The sequence below is a fragment of the Mesoplodon mirus genome (assembly GCF_964341445.2).
Source record: "Mesoplodon mirus genome assembly, chromosome: 15".
Taxonomy (NCBI): domain Eukaryota; kingdom Metazoa; phylum Chordata; class Mammalia; order Artiodactyla; family Ziphiidae; genus Mesoplodon; species Mesoplodon mirus.
The window spans coordinates 34,136,340-34,147,594 of record NC_138991.1 but is presented as its reverse complement, the minus strand read 5'-3'; positions in this window follow the sequence as shown (position 1 = coordinate 34,147,594).

Below are 11,255 nucleotides of genomic sequence, written 5' to 3'. Positions count from 1 at the left end.
ATAACTCTGATTGGCTGTCGAGGCTGCAAAGATTGCTGACGAGAAAGAGTGGGTGTCCTGCGCGTGCGCAGCTCTGGTCCTCCTGAGGGATGATGTTAATTCCCGCTAAATTTCAAAGGACTAGTTTCAGCTAGACTGTGCCGAGAGGAACGCAAAGCCGAAGGGAAGTGGCCAAGTGAGGGGCCAAAGAGAGGGAGAAAAGACGGGAGCTCTCAGAGTAAGGAAGGGAGAAGGAGAAGGAGTGCTTTATAAACGCTATATATGTATATATTTTTTACTCCTACCCTATGCTGTAGGAAATCTCATTTTACAGAGAGTCTTAGGTATACAACTTGGGTAAGTCACACGACTGATTTCGTGGCCCAGCCAGGGTTCTGACCTGGGACGTCTGACTTTAGAAGCCCTACTTTTAACCACCACCCTATCCGTGGAACGGTATTTGAGCATTCATTTGATAAACACTGAGTAGTTTACTAGGTTTCAGGAACTGTTGTAGACACTTGGAATACAGCAGTGAACCAACTAATCAAAATTCCTATCCTCATGGAATTTACACTCTAGTAGGAGAGGCAGACAATAAACAAATTAAAGAATCATCAGCTCTGATAAGTTCTATGCAGAGAATCAAAGTAAGTTATTGTAAAAGAGAGTGACTTGTTGGGTATTTCAGATTGGTCAGGGGACCGTCTCTGAAGCAGTGATATTTAAAGCTAAGACCTGAGTAACGAAAAAGGAGCAACCCAGGCAGAAGGAAAAGCAAGTTCGAAGGCCCTAAAGCATGAGGAAGCTTGGTGTGTGGAAGCAGCAAAGAACAAAGCAGGTTGGAGTGTGGGGGGGATGAGGGGGATTATACTAGAGAGGGGCCTGATCATGTAGAACCTTCCAGACTTTAGTAAGGAATTTGGGATTTTCTTCTAAGTGTGATGGGAAGCTGTATTAGAATTAAGTCCCACTGTGACAGAATACCTCACGTAATCAGGACTTAAACAAGATGAAGTTTATTTCTCTCTCATGTAAAAGTCTAGGTAGGTGTTCCAGGGCTGGTGGGTTGCTCCACTGTGTCAGGGACCCACACTCCCTCTATCTTGTTGCTCCACAGTGCATTACCTCCCCTCCCAAATTCACCTCATGGTCTATTCCAGCTTCAGCCATCATGTCTGTTACAGCAGCAGGAAGAACCTGCTCTTTTTAAGGACATACACACAACCTCATTGGCTCACCCTGGTCAGAATTCAGTCACATGACCACACCTAAGTGCAAGGAGGGACTCTGGAAAATGTTTTCTTTATTTTGGGCTTCTATGTGCTCACCTAAACTTCAGAGGTTCTATTACCGAAGTGGAAGGGGAGAAAGGATATTAGGATAAAACCACAGCCTCTGCCACAGAAACCATTGGAAGAATTGTAGCAGGGGCAAGAGATGATCTGATGTTCAGTTTCAAAAAAAATCGTTCTGTCTGCTATAGTGGAAATGGTTACAGTGGGGATGATTGAAACTAGGGCAATTAAGAAGTGAGTTCAGCAGTCGGGGTGAAAGGTGATGGTGGCAGAGACTAGGGTTGTAGGAGTAGGTTGGAGAGTAATGGATTGATTCAGGGAATGTTTTGGAGGTAAAATCCATAGAATTTGTCAATGGATTACATGTGGGAGGCAAGGGAAAGAGGGATCAGTGGCAACCTCTCTAGAGAAGCACTGTCCAATAGATCTCTGTGATGATGGAAATGTTCTGTATCTGACTGTCCAGTATGGTGGCTACTAGCTACGTGTGGCCATTGAGCACTTGAAATGTGGCTAATAAAGCTGAGAACCTGAAATTTTTATTTTACTTTATTTTAATTAATTAAAATTTAAATTGAAGTGGTCACATGTGGTTAGTGGCTACCATACTGGACAGGGCAGCTCTAGATTTTTGTTGTGAGCAACTGGGTGGCTTATGGTGCCATTTATTGACAAAAAAAAAAAAAAAAGGAGACTGTAGGAGAAGAAGGTTAGGGAATGCTGATAGCCAGAAATCAGTAGCTTTGCTTTGGATATGTTGATTTGAGATACTTGTGAGGCCTCCAAGTAGTTGATCAAGTAGGCAGGTGGATATATAGTTTGGATTTGCAGGTGAGGCCAGAAGTGAAAATGTAGGTTTAGGAGTCATCAGTGTACAGGAGCTATTTAAAGCCATGAGACTGGGTGAGGTTGCTTAGGTGCAGCATGTAGACAGAGAAGAGGGCCCAGAACTAAGCTCTGGGCACCCCGATGTGTACTTGGTTTCGTCTCTCCAGTTATCACAGCTGCAAATGCACTTAAACACTGCCCCCACCCTGCCCCCCAGAAAAAAAGATGACACCAAGTCACATCCAGATATGCAGCTGTGACATCTCGGACCACTTTAAACATTCCTTCTCGAGTTCACAGTTTCCAAGTGCTGTCCATTCCTCCTGTATTTCCCGTTAGCCGAGGGTTATTTCTTACTATCCTGAAACCTTGAACAAATTGGTAGTCTTAGCTACCACAAACCCTGGTGTACAGGATAGTCGTGGGGGAGGAAAATTAGAACGTTAATATGGACTGTGATCGTTTTCGGTTAATTTGTGCCCCTGGGTGTGGTGGTGCAAGGAGGCAACCTCCTCTGCCCCTCCCAAACCCTATCGGGGAGTAACAACCCCATTTCCCCTGTATAATCAGAGCACAGCTAGCACGGGAACACCCTTTTCTGCCATTAGCCTGCGGTGGGAGGAGTCCCAGATGGCCAGGTGGAACCCTCACCGGGTTCCCTGGTGAAAATACCTCGCCCACTTGGACAGTCAAGTCCACAGAACATGAGTGATTTGGGGGATGGAAAGGAAATATTTTTAGAGATCAAAGTAATAGTGAGAGCTGCCACCTTCCACCCCCGACCCCAGCCCTTGGTTTCTGAACCTCTAATATTGGCTGAGGGAGAATTGACACTGCATTTCAGTCACTGTGTGAGATCACATATCATTTTCTTTTCTTTTCTTTTTTTTCCACGTATCATTTCCTACAAGAAAGTGTCCCAGCCTCACAGGTGCAGTCTCCTGGGTACTGCTGGATCTGTTTTCAGAACACCGTTTCATTGTTCTATAGGACCAGCTGCTTCTTGTGGATGGGAAATATGATCATGGCCCATGGCTGGCCAACTGTCTTATTTCTCTCACTGGGAAATGAGTTTCCTGGTTGGAGAGATTTTGTCTGGACCCCCCTGTGTTATGCAAAGTCAGTAATTCCAGGGTTGGTGAAATAGTCAGAGGCATGACCTGCTGGGAAAGAAAACCCAAATACAGAATAAGTGTTTCTTCCAGAATATTTAAATGACCACACCCTCAGTGACAGAAGGGATCTGATAGACATGACCTGCCACTACATTCCTGACAGTTTCCCTAGAAACCTGGTGCTCCATTTGGGCCTCAGGACTGTATCCAATCCCCTACTGATTTCACTTACTGTTTATAACACTTTTTTTTCCGGTTATTTTCTTCATTTTTTTCTAGGTAGAGATCACCTGATATTCAAATAGTGATAGTTTTAACTTCTTTTGATTTTTAAAAATCTCTAATTACTTTCTCTTGTGTAATTTAGTTTTTGAGCATCTAGAACTAGTTAAATAATAGTGGATATCTTTTCTCCTTCTTAAGGACAGAAATGTCAGAAGAAACTCTACAAGAAAGCTGTAGCTGTCCTGGCTGTGACCGTCTGCCTGGGTTCTGGTGGCTTGGTACTTCTCCTTTGCTGACTGGAGTTGTAATAGCATGGACTAGGGCAAAGCACGTAAAGCTTTAAAAGGGGTCTCCGCAAAGTATTACCAGTGTCCTTTGATGTACCTTGGGAAGGGCCGGGAGCTGGCAGGTGGGCCGTAGGCAGAACGTGAGGTGGGGCGTGCTTACTGCTGGCTGCAGAGTGCGGCGGCAGCAGGCAGCCCAGCAGGCGATGGCGAGGCGTGGCTCCACGGTGACCCGTACACCGGTCAACGTCGTAAAGATCTTAATTTCTTGCGTTGGATGCTTACTTATTTTAATTTTTTATTAATTGAGGCTAAAAACATTTCACATAAGCACTCTTTTAGGGAATTCCCTGGCGGTCCAGTGATTAGGACTCGGCGCTTTCACTTTGGGGGCCCGGGTTCGATCCCGCAAGCTGCATGGTGCGGCCGAAAAAAAAAAATTTTTTTTTTTAAAGCACTGTTTTAGCTGTGTTTTAGAATCTCATAGATTCTGTAAGCTTGTGGTTTTGTTATTTTCTAAATATTCTGCATTTTGATTTGTACTTCTTTATTGACTCAAGAGTTTCTTTTAAAGAAATATACGTAGAAGCTACAGAACTTTTCTACAACAAAGCTGTAGCTGGTATGAATAACCTCCCTTCTTCACCAGCCGGTTCATGTTCCCTTTGCCTTCAGCCTGAAAAAAAAAAAAAAGAGTTCTTTTAAAAGAGAACAAGAAAAAAATATTCAGGTGATAGGGACATTTTTTTCCTCTTAGTTTTAATCTTAATGTTTAGTGATACTACACAGTGATCAGAGAATGATGGATGTGTATTAGTTCTATTTTTTCAAGCTTAACAAGGCTTTCTTTGTAGCCTAATATATAGCCAAGTTTTGTGAATTTTCTCTGGGTACCTGAAACTAAGGCATGTTTGATAATATCAGAACTACCTTATTATGCTGTTGAGTTCATCCAACTCCCTGTTTACTTACTTGTAGAGTTTTTCATAATGTAAAGTCTCTCTCTCTCTCTTTTTTTTTTTGTGGCTGCACCATGTGGCATGCGGGATCTTAGTTCCCTGATCAGGGATCTGAGCCCTCGTCCGCTGCAGTGGAAGCACGGAGTCTTAACCACTGGACCACCAGGGATGTCCGGTAAAGTCCCTCTTTTACCTTGCTACCCCAGAGAGAGAGAGAGAGAGGGCCTCATGCCAGGACTTGCCAGTCTGATTGTCATTCACTCCAACTGTTCTGTTTCTCTGAGTTAAACTGGGTCCAGGAAGCATCTGTCTGAACTACTCAGTTCCCCATCTCAAACACCTGAGACAGACCCTCAAGGGCTTTTGCGTGACATGGTATGCCCCTCATCCTTGAGAAATGTATCGTCCTGGTTCTTTTTGAGATCTGCAATAGCAGTGACCTTGCTACCCTTCCTTCCACACACACCTCCTCTAGAACTCCACTACTTCCAGCAGCCATTCAATTGGAATTGTGGTTTGAAGCTGGAGCTAGTTCATTGTTTTGCTGAAATTGGAATTTGTGTTTTTGTTTCTTATTCTCTCCATTGCTCTTGGATGGTTGCAAGAAGGTAGAGAGGAAATGCTGCCTTTATGCTACCATCTTCAGAATGAAACTGTCTATGGGCTTTTGATTGAATAATGCTGAACCAGTTCACTTCTAGGTAGTACTAGCATACTACAAGGAACCATCTGTAAATCTGGCTAGAGCCTTTTTACCCCCGTTTACCTCGTCATAGGGGACTCCCTCCCAAATGGGCCAAGTTAAAGCATATATGACAGGGGAGGGGAGAAGCATACAAAGATGTAAACAATGTCTCAGGTAACTTACTTAGGCCTTCAGAATCTGGAGTCTACTTAGTTATGGAAAGCTCTGGGTTGCCCCATTCTGAGGCGAGATGGATAAACAATGCTCAGTTCAGGTTTCATGGTAAATTTCTATCCCAGATATTTACACCAGACTTCAGGAGCACAATAGAAGATGCTTCCTGAAAGGAGAATAGTTATCTGCTGAAATGTCATCTTGCTTCAAACCCGCAGGAGCCCCACTGTGATGCTCTGTTGGCCATGCCAAAGTTCAGTGGACTAGACACCTCCAGCACTATGGTTGGCAAGGCCATAAGGGCATTTTGCTCTGCAGCCTGGACTAGTTTCAAAACTTCCTTTTTTGTCCTCTCCTCCCTTGAATGGACATATTTTCAGGCCAACCAGTAAATGAGTAAAAGAAGGAGTCCTAAGCAGGCTCACTCTACGCAAGCTGGCCATGGGCCCAGCCGGGCTCACAGATTCTTCTAAGGAAATTAGCCCCATCTTCCCATGGCCCACACTGAGTGGGCAGCCCACTGTAGCAGTAGAATTTTGTGCTTAGGGTCACTGACCGCAACTGATGGGAAAGGTGGGAAGACCCATGATCCTAAGACAGACAAATCATACCATGACCTGTGGCGTTTAAAGTTGTCTGCTGTGATGAGACAAGCAAGGACACTTCAGCTCTGCCCATGATGGAGTAACAGGGACTGCATTCACCCTCCCACTTTAAATGACTTAAGAATGGCCAAAGGGGAATTCCCTAGCAGTTCAGTGGTTAGGACTCCACACTCTCACTGCTGAGGGTCCAGGTTCAATCCCTGGTCTGGGAACTAAGATCCCGCAAGCCGCGCACGGTGCAGCCAAATTGGAAAAAAAAAAAAAAAAGGGCAAAGTATATAAAACAATTGTTTTCAGATATTGGACAGTGGGCAGCACAGGACATTGATACCTGAGAAAAGGGAAAAGAACGAGGTCAGCCCTATCATTGCCCCAGCTTGTTGTCTGGATAGAGTTCCCAGGCTGCAGTACAAGAAGGGGGACCTGACACACAGCCCACTGGGTTCCCTGAGTTGAGGAGATAGAGCTTAGGCCAAGAGAGCTTGAGTTTACAGGGCAAAGTATTGGAAGCAGAGCTGCACAGAGACAGAGAAAGAGGTCCTGAAATCTTCAGAGGGTTCCTCTTGAGTCTTTGGCTGAGTACTTATCATCACATGTGGATGAAGAAACTACTCAAGGCTGTATAATGAACCACCAGAAAGGAACAGGTGAAACACTTTCTAGAGAGCACACAAGTCTAGGAATATTTCACATTCCTAACAGCCAGAATGGAAAACCTCATAATACACAAGGCATTGAGAGTACTCCGAAAGGTATTTGCTAAATAGTACTGTAGCCAAATTAGCTCTAGACTAAAGACTGCTTTGGTCCCCACTGACAAAACTTAAAAGCAAGCCTTGAAAAAAAATTACAAACTATTTCCAGTTAGCTTAGTTGCATCCCAACAGAGAAGCCAAAAATATTTAAAGGAATACAAAGAAATGCAGCAACCAGATGTAAAATTCACAGTGTCTGGCATCTAATATAAAAAGAATCAGATGTGAATTCTCTGGTGGTCCAGTGGTTAGGACTCCACGCTTTCACTGCCAAGGGCGCAGGTTCGATCCCTGGTCAGGGAACTAAGGTCCCACAAGCCATGCAGCATGGAAGAAAAAAAAAAAAAGAATCAGTGATTCAAAAAAGCAGGAAAACAACCCATAGTGAGGCAAGAAAATCAAACAATAGGGACAGACCCAGAAATGACACAGATGATAGAATTAGTAGACAAGGACAGCACAACAGCTGTTAAAAGTATATATCTTGGGCTTCCCTGGTGGCGCAGTGGTTGAGAGTCCGCCTGCCGATGCAGGGGACACGGGTTCGTGTCCCGGTCCGGGAGGATCCCACATGCCGCGGAGCGGCTGGGCCCGTGAGCCATGGCCGCTGAGCCTGCGTGTCCGGAGCCTGTGCTCCGCAGCGGGAGAGGCCACAGCAGCGAGAGGCCCGCGTACCGCAAAAAAAAAAAAAAAAAAAAAAAGTATATATCTTATGTTGAGGAAGGTAGAGGAAAGTATGAGCATGATAAGAGGAGATAAAGAGGATACAAAAAGGCCCAAATCTAAGTTCTAGAAATGACAAATAAAATGTCTGAGATGAAAAGTATGGTGAATGGGGTAAACATTGGACTAGACACTACAGAAGAAAAGATTATGAACTTGAAGTCATACCAATAGAAACTACTGAAAATGAAATACAAGGGGGAAAAAAAGATGGGAAAAAACCCCACAAACAAACAGAACCCCAGTAAGCTGTGGCACAACTTCAAGTGCACCCCTGAGGAACTGGTGGCAGCAGGTACCTCTGGAAGTGGGGTTAATATAGAGACTAAAAATAAGATGTGAGATTTAATTGAAAGTCAGTTTACAAAGGCATTAGACTCAACAACAAAAAGAAAAACCACCCAATTAAAAAGATGGGCAAAGGACTTGATTAAACATTTCTCCAAAAAAGATATATGAAAAGCCATAAGCACATGAAAAGATGGTCAGTATATCATTAGTCATTAGGAAATGCAAATCAAAACCACTTCACCCCCACTAGGATGACTATAATTTTTCAAAAAAAGGAAAAATAAAAGTGACAGTTGTCAGAGAGGATATGTAGAAATTGGAACCCTTGTACATTGCTGATGGGCAGCCACTGGGGAAAACAGTTTGACAGTTCCTCACAAAGGTAATTATAGAATTACCATATGACTCAGTAGTTCCACTCCTAGGTACAGGCGTACCTTGGAGATATTGTGGGTTTGGTTCTGGACCACCGAAATAAAGCGAATATCACAGTAAAGTGAGTCACACAAATTTTTTGGTTTCCCAGTGCATATAAAAGTTATGTTTACACTATACTGTAGTCTCTTAAGTGTGCAATAGCATTATGTCTAAAAAACTATGTATATACTTTAATTTAAAAATACTTTATTGCTGAGACTTCCCTGGTGGTCCTGTGGCTAAGACTCCACTCTCCCAACGCAGGGGGCCCGGGTTCGATCCCTGGTCAGGGAACTAGATTCCACGTGACACAACTAAGAGTTTGCATGCTGCAACTAAAGATCCCACGTGCCGCAACTAAGACCCGGCTGGTGCAGCCAAATAAATAAATAAATATTTTTTTAAAAAGAGGGGATGAGGGGCCTCCCTGGTGGCGCAGTGGTTGAGAGTCCGCCTGCCGATGCAGGGGATGCGGGTTCGTGCCCCGGTCTGGGAGGGTCCCATATGCCGCGGAGCAGCTGGGCCCGTGAGCCATGGCCGCTGGGCCTGCGCGTCCGGAGCCTGTGCTCCGCAACGGGAGAGGCCACAACAGTGAGAGGCCCGCATACCGCAAAAAGAAAAAAAAAAAAAAGAGGGGATGAGAAACATTAAAAAAAATACTTTATTGCTAAAAATGCTAGCCATCATCTGAGCCCTCAGCAAGTCATAATCTTTTTGCTGGTGGAGGGTCTTGCCTCAGTGTGGATGGCTGCTGACTGATCAGGGTGATGGTTACTGAAGGCTGGGGTGGCCGTGGCAGTCGCTTAAATTAAGACAGCAGTGACATTTGCCACATTGATTGACACTTCCTTCCACAAATTATTTGTTTTGTAGCCTGCAATGCTGTTTGATAGCATTTTACCCAGAGTAGAACTTCTTTCAAAATTGGAGTCAATCCTTTCAAGCCCTGCCACTGCTTTATCAACTAAGTTTATGTAATAGTCTAAATCCTTTGTTGTCGTTTCAACAGTCTTCACAGCATCTGTACCAGGAGTAGTTTCCATCTCAAGAAACCACTTTCTTTGCTCATCCAGAAGAGAAAACTCCGCATCCATGAAAGTTTTATCATGAGATTGTAGCAATTTGGTCACATCTTCAGGCTCCCCTTCTAAATCTAGCTCTCTTGCTCTTTCCACCACATCTGCAGTTGCTTCCTCCACTGAAGTCTTGAGTCATCCATGAGGGTTGGAATCAACTTCTTCCAAACTCCTGTTAATGTTGGTATTTTGACCTCTTCTAATGAATCATGAATGTTCTTCATGGTGAATCCTTTCCAGAAGGTTTTCAGTTGACTGCCAAAATCCATCAGAAGAATCACTATCTGTGACAGCTATAACCTTAAGAAATGTATTTCTTAAATAATAAGACTTTACTACTATATATAAAATAGATAACCAACAAGGACCTACTGTATAGCACAGGGAACTATACTCAATATTTTGTAATAACCTATAAGGGAAAAGAATCTGAAAAAGAAGATATATATCTGAATCACTGTGCTCTACCCCTGAAACTAACACAACATTGTAAATCAACTTACTTCAATAAAATTTTAAAAAAACAAAGCAAAGGGAAGAAAATAAGACTTGAAAGTCAAAATGACTCCTTGAACCATGGGCTGGATGTTATGTTAGCAGGCATGAAAACATTAATCTTGTGGTCCATCTCCATCAGAGCTCTTGGGTGACCAGGTACATTGTCAATGAGCAGTAATATTTTGAAAGAAATCTTTTTTTCTGAGCAGTAGTTCTCAACAGTGGGCTTAAATATTCAGTAAACCATGTTGTAAACAGATGTGCTGTCATGCAGGCTTTGTTGTTCCATTTATAGAGCAGAGTAGATTTAGCCTAATTCTTTATTTATTTATATTTATTATTTATTTATTTATTTTGGATGCATTGGGTCTTCGTTGCTGCACGTGGGCTTTCTCTAGTTGTGGTGAGCGGGGGCTATTCTTCGTTGCGGTGCGTGGGCTTCTCACTGCAGTGGCTTCTCTTGTTGCGGAGCACAGGCTCTAGGCGCGCGGGCTTCAGTAGTTGTGGCAAGTGGGCTCAGTAGTGTGGTTTGTGGGCTCCGGAGCACAGGCTCAGTAGTTGTGGCGCACAGGCTTCACTGTGGCACACATGCTCTGCGGCATGTGGGATCTTCCCGGACCGGGCTCGAACCTGTGTCCCCTGCATTGACAGGCTGCTTCTTAACCACTGTGCCACCAGGGAAGCCCATGGGGACAACTTTTTTCCTTCAACCTCCTGAACCAACCTCTGCTAGCTTCAGATTTTTCTTCTGCAGCTTCCTAGCCTTTCTCAGCCTTCACAGAATTGAAGAGAGTTGGGGCTTTGCTCTGAATTAGGCTTTGGCTTAAGGGAATGTTGTGGCTGGTTTGATCTTCTGTGCAGATCATAAAACTTTCTCCATATCAGCAATAAGGCTGTTTTGCTTTTTTATCATTCGTGTGTTCACTGAACTAGCACTTTTAATTTCCTTCCAGAACTTTTCCTTTGCATTTACAACTTGGCTAACTGATGCAAGAGGCCTAGCTTTTGGTCTGTCTTGACTTTCAGCATGCCTTCCTCATTAAGCTTAATCATTTCTAGCTTTTGATTTAAAGTGAGAGACATGTGACTCTTCCTTTCACTTGAACACTCAGAGGCCATTGTAGGGTTATTAATTAGCCTAATTTCAATATTGTTGTCTTAGGGAATAGAGGGGCCCCCAAAGAGGGAGAAAGGTGGGGGAATAGCCAGTCAGTGGAGAAGTCAGAACACACACAACATTTATTGCTTATGTTTGTTGTCTTATATGAGCGCAGTTTGTGGTGCCCTAAAACAATTACAATAGTAACATCAAAGATCACTGATCACACATCACTGTAACAAAT